This window comes from Tasmannia lanceolata, unplaced genomic scaffold (genome assembly GCF_043159265.1).
Source record: "Tasmannia lanceolata isolate RefF3 unplaced genomic scaffold, GAP_Taslan_0.1 ptg000037l, whole genome shotgun sequence".
In the NCBI taxonomy this organism is placed as follows: Eukaryota; Viridiplantae; Streptophyta; class Magnoliopsida; order Canellales; family Winteraceae; genus Tasmannia; species Tasmannia lanceolata.
Window position 1 is genome coordinate 23,479,144 of NW_027518714.1, and position 9,708 is coordinate 23,488,851.

Sequence of the window (9,708 nt, forward strand, 5' to 3'; positions counted from 1 at the left end):
TCCACCAAAGGAGTGAAGTTTGACCATCTCAAAAGGCATAGAGATCTTTTCCATTTTAGAATTGAGAAGAAATAAAAGTTGGAAAGAGTGCACCTTATTGGCGAAAAATTCAACCCAAGGATGTCGCTTTGCAAGCCACTTTATTGTTAAACCAACAACAATCAGCAGGAAGTGTTTTGTCACCAAGAGGATTCGGCTAACAATAGTCCAACCAAGACTCGGCCACAAAGGAGTTCGCCCAAAACAATTTCGGAGGAGTGAGATCCACGGCCAAATAACAGGTTTCGAGAGAGAGAAACCTCCAACTTGGAAAGGGTTTGGATCGGATTATTCTTGATGCACAAGAATAAACATAATCTGCTCCTGACGGAGAAATTTGGTTTCACAAGTGACGAACGAGAAAATTTTCGTCTTACACAGATTTGAATATATATCTGTTGAGGGTTCTACCCACGATTCGAGGGTTTGATCGAGAAACCCAAAAATCGATCCACTCCCAACAACATCTGTGGGAGATGAAACCCCCATGAGATGCAGACAAAAGCCAAACCCACAACCAAATCTGTTTTCTTTTTTAATCAACCTCCCCTCCTTTTCTTTTAAAGGCAACCCAGATTTTCGTCTCTGCCCTTCACGTTCTTGCAGGTTGCTGATGGAGAGAACAACTGCCGTGAAGAGGAAAAGGAATGGAATCCCACGCACAAAGGAATTTCAGAGGTATTCTTCTGGTGGTAGTCTCCCCTCCTTCTCAAACAAATCTCATGCCTTGAGAAGAAGCCCTGCTTCCCTTGTAGCTGAAGAGATAGGGAGAAACCCACGCCCAAAACGATTTCCTGTGTTGGTTTCTTTTTAAGAAATCCTCTGTGGGAGATGGGTTTCACCGACCGGCAAATAAGAATCCGTGAGATGGGTTTCACCGGCGGCAGAGCAGATTCCGTGAGAAACCCTCTGTTTGAGATGGGTTTCACCGACCGGCAAAGAAGATGCCGAGAGATGGGTTTCACCGGCGATGGTCAATCTCAAGAGGAGCCGACGTAGAAGAAAAAATTAGGTTTTTTTTTTTGTGATGCTTTAAGATTGTTAGTGTATTAGGGTTTAAGCTAGGATGCTTAAAGCATTACACCCAAGGTATCTAGTTTGGAATACCAAGTTTGTTGCCTCCAGCCCCTATATATAGAGATACACTAGGGTTATGAGAGGTTAATGGGCTCCATCCCAAATGGGCCCACTACACCTGGTCCATTACCTATTGGGCTTATATTAGAACATACATGGGTTATATTATATATACCCAACAAGAACCACCTTGAGTAACCAAGAATAAGATCAAAAATCCTTGTTCTTGTTTCACAACAAAAACCCCCCTAGAGCCCCAAGAGAAAACCCCTCTTTCCTCGCTCTAGATTTTACTCTCTTCGCTTCTCCACACCTCTCAAGTTCTTTAACCCTTCTTTTAAACCCTTTCTTGCCTTTATGTATTTACAACATACCCCACTGAAAGACCAAGTGGGACCCACTCCAAGAAATAAACAAGAAAACAAAAGAAATACAAAAAAGTGATGGTGATTATACATCACTATTTCAACAATCTCCACCTTGATGCATAATCACCGGCTTACCAAGCCTTCCTTAAAACAGACACTTCTGACATTTTGGCAACTCCACCAAATCCCATGTCTTGTTCTTTTGATGAGCTTCCATTTCTTCTTCCATAGCCTTTGCCAACCGCCATGTTTCCAACATCATCAACCATGGCACCTCCCAATAAATGGTACAAGAGCCCAACCCAGACTCCCTTCATGATTACGAGAGGCCCTTTAGAGATTTTAAGGACTCTATTACCACCCAAAAATTTACAACCTTCCAACTCCAAAGTAGCCAAAAAAATCAAGCCTTTTGACATATTCGGAACATGCTGGACATTCTCAAGTGTGCAGATCATCCCATCAAACATGCTGAACCGAACCGAGCCAACCCCAAGTACTCTACTAGTCGAGTCATTTCCCATCCGTACCGAGCCTCCTTCACATGGCTCATATGTGCTAAACTAAGATCTATGTGGACACATATGATGAGTAGCACTCGTGTCACGAACCCAATTTTGATGAATTTCCAGATTACAACCCGCCACCTACACTTCATCCTCTATAACACCGGATGTGGCTACCTCAACTTGGTTTGCCTCCTTAGAATCTCCACCTATCTTCTCTTTGCCTTTCTCACTTTCGAAATTAAAGCCTTTTTCATAATCTAATTTCTTCTTTCTTGGACAATTCCTTTTGAAGTGTCCACTTTCACCACAATTCCATCAACCATTTTTTCCATCATGCCCCTTTGACTTAGATCAGGGTCTTGACTTACTTCTTGAAAATCCATTTGAAGAGCCACCACTGTCCTTACCTCTACCTCTAATCATATGGGCTTTCGAGCCAACCACTATTGAACTCCCAAAGAAACCTTTTTCCGAAGTTCTTCGGCAAGTAAAGTACTACACACCGAATCATAGTCAAAAGAATCACCCATACTACAACTTAGAGTAGTAACCAAATGATCATAAGATTTCGATAGAGTGCAAAGCAAAATTATCGCTTTGTCTTCATCTTTCACCTTCTCTTCAATGCTTTCCAAATGACAAAAAATGTTGTTAAACTCATTTAGATGGTTGGAAACATTTGAACCATCCTTCACTTTTAAGAAAACAACTTTCTCTTCAAGAATATCCTGTTTGTAAGAGACTTAGTTTGGTACATAATCTCCGACTTTGACCACAAACCAGCCGCCATCTTCTCAAGGGCAATGTTAAACAAAATATCAATAGACCAGCTCAACCGGATTGTAGACATAGCTTTGAAGTCCTTGTCTTCCCAATCATCATCTAACAAGCTAATCAGTTTCTTTTCCTTTCCCTCCCAAAGCTTTGTGACACCCATTTTGTATCAACATGTCTTTTACCTTCATTTTTCATAATTCAAAATTTGTCTTCCCCTCAAAGAGCTCCACCTTAAATGTGTGGCTAGTCATTTTATCAAACGTTGCTTCTTTCAAGTAATTTCACAAACACCTTGTATGCAAAACCCGGATGCTCTGATACCAATTGTTGGCATCTAGGACCTACCACCAATCTACCACCGGCTAATACACAGAAATACCCAAGATCTTGCACTACAAGATGGAGAAAATATGTACCAACAAACCACAACCACAAAGGAAGCAAATCACAAGCAACCACAAAAAGACAAGAATATATGTGTTCACCACAATGGGTTACTCCACGGACAAGGCAACATTCAATCCACTATTTAGAACCAAAATAGTACAATGTTACCTCCACCGATAAAACCCTTCTCTTCAACCTTTTATGCAACCACGAAGCAATCCTCAAATCTCTACATCGAGTATGAGTAAAACCTTTTTGGAAAACTCTCCAATACAATGCTTATCTTGCAATGAAGAAAACTCTATGGAGAAGAACAATGGAAGAAGAAGATTATACCTCCAAGAAGAACCTTGCTTTTGCTTCATCACAAAAAGCACTTTCGAGAGCCCCCAAGAGAAAACCCCTCTTGCCTTGCTCTAACCTTTTTTGTTACCCTCAAGATGAAAAATCTTGCTTTTGCTTCATCACAAAAGTCTTCCTAGAGCCCTAAGAGAAAAACTCTGCTATTTGCCCTAGATTTTCTCCTCTCACCCTTGAGTAGAAGAACCACCTTGAGTAACCAAGAATAAGAAAAAAAATCCTTGTTCACTTCTCCACACCTCTTAAAGTTCTTTAACCCTTCTTTTTAACCCTTTCTTGCCTTTATGTATTTACAACATACCCCACTTAAAGACCAAGTGGGACCCACTCCAAGAAAGAAACAATAAAACAAAAGAAATACAAAAAAGTGGTGGGTGATTACACATCACCATTTCAACATAATTAAAGCTTCGCTATATAAAATTGTATACAATACATTGAGTTCTTTAGATAGGTTTTAGAGTGATGCATACACAATTTAAATTGTCATAAGATGTAATTTTAAGTGATGAGAGGCGTAAACTGCGTAAAGATATAAAGCCATTGGAAAATGGCACATTGGAAACGGATTTTTCACATGTATAACATTGGAAGACTAGCAAGATATAAAGCCATGAAGAGAAAGCAGGAAGATGGGTGAAAGTGATAGGAAGTGGCTCAAGCACTCGTGGTTACAGGTGTGAATGGACACAGATGATCTAAGGGATCCAAAGATCCAAAGGACCTGAACATTAATGAATAGAATTTGGGCACATCAATTGGATCCAAACTATGTCAAAAAGATTCACATCTTAAGGAACAAAATTATTTTGGATCGTGACCCGGGCATGACCAAGACTTGGCCACAAAATCTGATGGGGCACCATAGATCCGAGGTTGCCAATGTACGAAAATACACTTCATATTTCTTTCATTTTTTTAAAAAAGGGCGGCCCAGTGCACAAGGCTCCCGCCATTGTGGGGTCTGGGGAGGGCTAGATGTACGCAGCCTTATTACTCTTGATTTGCAGAGAGGCTGTTTTTGTGACTCGAACCCGTGACCACTAGGTCACAATGGAGCAACCTTACCATCGCGCCAAGACTCGCCCTCTATATCTCTTTCATTTATATCTAGAAAAAAGTTCTTACTTGTCATTTCGGTCATTTCCCTCTGGCTTTCAATCTATCACACTAGCTTTTGGGTCTAATACTCCCATCACTGATGTTGGTACTGCGTCTCCTCACCCCATCTTACCTTATCTTCAGTCCTGTGTGTTCCTAAATCTCCCTTTAGTTTACTTTCAGTTAGTCAAATTACTAAAAATCTTTAATGCTCTGTCTCATTTTATCCATCTTATTTTATTTTTCAGGACCTCTCGACTAGGAGAACGATTGGATCGGGCCGTGAGGTGGATGGGCTGTATCGTCTGGACTGTTGGCCGCCTATAGTTTTGTGGATGCCTATCAGTGGCACTGTCGTCTTGGCCATCCATCGCTTCAGAGGTTTCAGCAGACACATCTTGTTCCAGGACCTCTATCCTCTTTTCAATGCGAGTTGTGTGAACTCGGGAAGCACCATCGTGTGTCATTTCCTTCCCGAGTCGTTAGTAGAGTCTCTAGTCCATTTCACTTAGTTCATTCTGATGTTTGGAGACCCTCTAGGGTCGCGTCTGCAACTGGGTTCAAAGTATTTCATTGTCTTTATTAATTATTTGTGCATGACATGGTTGTTTTTACTTAAAGACCGTTCTGAGGTCTTCTTTGCCTTTCACACGTTTAATGATGAAATTCAAAATCAATATAATTGCAATATCAAATGTCTACACACTGATAATGCTAGAGAATTTTTATCTGGTTCACATGATTTTCAGGATTATTTATCAACCCATGACATCCTTCATCAGACCTCATGTGCTTACACCTCTCAGCAGAATGGTGTTGCTGAGAGGAAGCTCCGTTACTTACTCGAAGTCACTCGCACCCTACTCTTGCAAATTTGGGTACCTAAGCAGTATTGGAGTGAGGCTGTCTATACTGCCTGTTATTTTGTTAATCGCCCTTCCTTCTTCCATCCTTCATGGGGACTCGCCCTTCATGGTCTTATATCCTGGGAAGGATCCATTTCCACTGACCCTTCGTATCTTTGGATGTGTTTGTTTTGTACACCACCTAGGTCCGGGTCGTGAAAAACTGAATCCTCGTTCCGAGCGATGCGTTTTCATGGGGTACTCACGTACGTAGAAGGGGTATCGTTGTTACAATCCTTGTCTTTGTCGATGGTTTGTGTCTGCTGACGTTACATTTTTTGAGTCTGAGCCATTCTTCTCTCACAACTCGGAGCATCGTACCTCTCTTCAAGACTCAGAGCTCACTCTTCCTCTACCGGTCCTACTGGATTCACTTGTGATTCCATCTATTCCTCCTATTCCCGTGGCTTCTTCGCCAACCTCGAAAATTGTGCCCATCCCTATGGCACCGCCAGAGCCTCCCGTTATTGCGAAGCAATAACAACGCCAGCAAAAGACTGATCCCACGCCACCTTCAGTTGATCTGTCATCCTCTCAGGCAATGATCCCAGCGTCTTCTACTCAAGTATCCACTCAGCCTCCCTCTAGTGAGCTTTCTGACTAACCTATTGCATCCCACACTCGTTCTCATTCTACAGCACATCCTATCTCTAATTTTGTTTCATATGAAAATCTCTCACCCTCCTTCAAAAGCTTTGTATCATCTTTGTCTTCTGTTTCCTTATCGCAGAGTGTGGCTGAGGCTCTCGCCTATCCTGTGGCGTGAGGCCATGGAACTTGAAATGGGTGCACTTCACACTAATGAGACTTGGGATCTAGTTGCCTTACCATCTGGCGCTGCTCGCCCTGTTGGTTGTCGGTGGGTGTTCTCCATTAAATACTTACCAGATGACACTATTGAGCACTTGAAAGCACGTCTGGTTGCAAAAGGGTATACTCAGACATTTGGTGTTTATTACACTGAGACGTTTTCTCCGGTTGCAAAGATTTCATCTGTTCGAGTTCTTCTTTCTTTGGCAGTAAATCGTGGTTGGGCCCTTCATCAGTTAGATGTAAAGAATGTGTTTATTCATGGGGATCTCACGGAGGAGGTGTATATGGAACAACCACCTGGTTATGTTGCTCAGGGGGAGATGTCCTCCTCTGTATATCGTCTACGAAAATCTCTCTATGGACTCAAACAATCTCCTCGCACATGGTTTGGAAGGTTCAGCAAGGCAATCATGCACTTTGGCATGAAACAATGTGCAGTGGACCACTCAGTGTTTAGTCATCACTCTTCAGAAGGTTGCATTTTGCTGATTGTATATGTTGACGACATCTTCATCACAGGTAGTAACTTAAGAGGGATAATGAAATTGAAAACCTTCTTACAGAAAGAATTTTCACTTAGGATCTGGGTTGTCTTAGATACTTCCTTGGAATAGAGTTAGCAAGCTCGTCTAAATGGCTTTCTCTATCACAAGGAAGTATGTCTTAGATCTATTGGAAGAGATATGTAATCCTAGGGTCAAGCCAACGTTTGTACCCATGGATCCTAATGTGAAACTGGTTCTAGAAGAATGTGATATATTGAAGGACCCTGGTAGATATAGAAGACTAGTGGGTAAACTCATATATCTTACAATTACCAGACCAGACATATCATATTATGTAGGGGTAGTCAGTCAGTATATGTGCTCCCCACGTACCTCTCACTGGGCTACAATTGTTCAAATCCTTAAGTATCTAAAGGGCGCTCCAGGAAAGGGTTTACTGTTTATAAAAATTGAATGGTTCTCTGATGCAGATTGGGCTGGATCTCTTGCAGATAGGAGGTCAACTACGGGTTGATGGAGAAGCAAGAAGCAAGATGTCATAGCCAAATCCAGTGCAGAAGCAGAATATAGAGCAATGGCACATACAAGCACTGAACTCATTTGGTTGTGCTCACTTCTATCTAAGATTGGCTTTGATCCCTCTTCTCCTTCGCAATTGTATTGTGATAACAAAGCTGCGATACACATTGCTACCAATCCAGTGTTCCATGAGAGCATAAAACATATTGAAGTGGATTGCCATTTTATTCGTCAAAGAACTCAGAAAGGGGACATAGAAATTGAGTTTACTCGTTCAGTGGATCAGTTGGCTGACATGTTTGCAAAGTCATTGAACAAGTCTAAAATGAGTGATACTTGTAATAAGCTAGGAATGTATGATATATACATTCCACTTGAGGGGGGAGTGTTAGAGTGTATAATATGCCCAAGGGCATAATAGACTTTGTAACCGTAACCCTAATATAAATATAATAGGATAGGGGGAGATCACCTCATCTCTTTCTTTTCTCTCCAACTCTTTCTCTCAACAAAAAACCACTTATTGAACTAATGTAAGTTTAATATTACCAGCCCATAAATCCAACTGCTATGGGACAAGTGAGGCCCACCTAATCCATGTTTCCCTCATGACCTATTAGCATATGAACCTGAAAAGGGTGCCAAATTGAAGCCCTAAAAAAAAAAAAAAAAAGAAGTAAACTCGTTTGTATAGCCACCCTCGTGTAATATCCCATCCCCAACCTCTTTTGCTTCTTTCAAGTAGAAGACATCTTTCAAAGCCGTTTTCGAGTTCAAAGAAGCTTTCAACAAAGCAAGACCCTGCAACCACAAACTAAAGTTGATTAGCTTCGCTACAAAGCAAAATTGACTGTGAAAGAGCAAGTGACACTGAAAAAAACTTTTCACTTTACCTCATTTTCATCAATATATACGGTTTGCGCATACAAATCACTGATGGGCACACTCCAATGTTTGTGAAGCGAGATGGTTGAGACAAGTGGTTCCACTAGTAAGTCGTCGATCAGTTACTATGAACATATTTGACCCTTCCACGAATCTGCCACCTCTCTGTTACCACTTGAAGATACGTGGGATTCATTACTAGTGTCGCCATGCTTCCATGGGAGCAAACGTCGCGGCCAGGAAGTGTTCTGTAATAGCAGATACCTTCCCTGTCAATGATAGGTCTCCATGGAATTTTTTTCCCTCAATGTTAAGTATCTGGTTGCCACAACTGTGGAAATGGGCAAGCTTGGGGCTAATAAGCAGTGTCTTGCATTCCTCAGACTTAATATTATCCTCGAAGTTTAAGTCTTTGATACTCTTATACAAGTTATCAACACATCCCACAGAACATTGTCTATCCAATAACTTTACACTGGATCCCACAGCGGAACAAGAAGGATGCTGAGTAGAAGGTAGATAAAGCCTTGCTTGGCTTCTCCATACAACACCTTTTTTTAGATTTGCTTAGAAAAAGAGTCATGCTCACTTTCTTACTGCAATTGTCTACCCCACCTTCCATTTTAGATTGAATTATATCTCTAGAATCAAGCTCTACTGCATTGGCTGTCTCTCTCTCTTCAACAAAAACACATCAGTCAAAGGCGTATTGGAGATTTGCTTGAGCGAATGCAAAACCTGTAGACAAAAGAAGTCATTCAAATGCATAGAGAGAAGAAATATGGAGTGATATAAAAAGTACAGTCTGAGATAAAAGGGCATCAAAAAGTTCAGAACCAACGTAGTTTAAGAAAATGTATGACATACCTCCTCAGGGCCGAAGGTGACAGTCCTTTCCTTAAGGGCGGTATGATCTCTGATCTCAAGCTTGTAAATGGTAGTCGAAACAGGAGTGACATGTAAATCCTCAGATATCATAAAGCCATTTCCCATAACAAACACTCCCTCCTTGTCATCATGAACCTTCTTTCGTTTTAGTTCCTTTTTAACTATGCATCTGTCCATACTTGCCCGCATCGACATCGACCATTTTTAACACTACTAATGAAGCGGTGTCCGCCGGAACACAATTCATTGGGACAAGTGTAGTACCTGGTATGTCCCGTGTCGTTGATATTTAGAAGTAAAGCTTGGCATTAATCTTCCGATGCCTTTACCGGCCGGAGCAACATGCTCTTGCACACCTCCGTTTGTAGATACCGCGCATCTAGATTCTCTACACTCGTGTATAAAGTATCTATGGATCCTAGAGAAGATTGCTTGCCCGAGACGAACAATAGTTCCCATTGGCATTGTGAGGAAGCTAAACAGAATGTCAACAAAATCTTTATCTGATTCTGCAAATATGACCCGATGCTTCTCCTTATCTACCAGGAGCTTCAATCTGATTTGTTTGCCAACC

At 41.4% G+C, this 9,708-nt stretch overlaps 1 long non-coding RNA gene across 1 annotated transcript; it reads right to left on the bottom strand.

Annotated features, from left to right (window-relative positions):
- Positions 1-7,699: 7,699 nt before the first annotated feature.
- On the bottom strand, positions 7,700-9,371 carry LOC143862066 (uncharacterized). The gene is made up of 3 exons (XR_013240139.1): positions 9,114-9,371; positions 8,255-8,984; positions 7,700-8,162 (listed from the first exon to the last, which is right to left on the bottom strand). It is a non-coding gene; the product is annotated as an uncharacterized LOC143862066 (long non-coding RNA).
- Between the last annotated feature and the right edge of the window lie 337 nt (positions 9,372-9,708).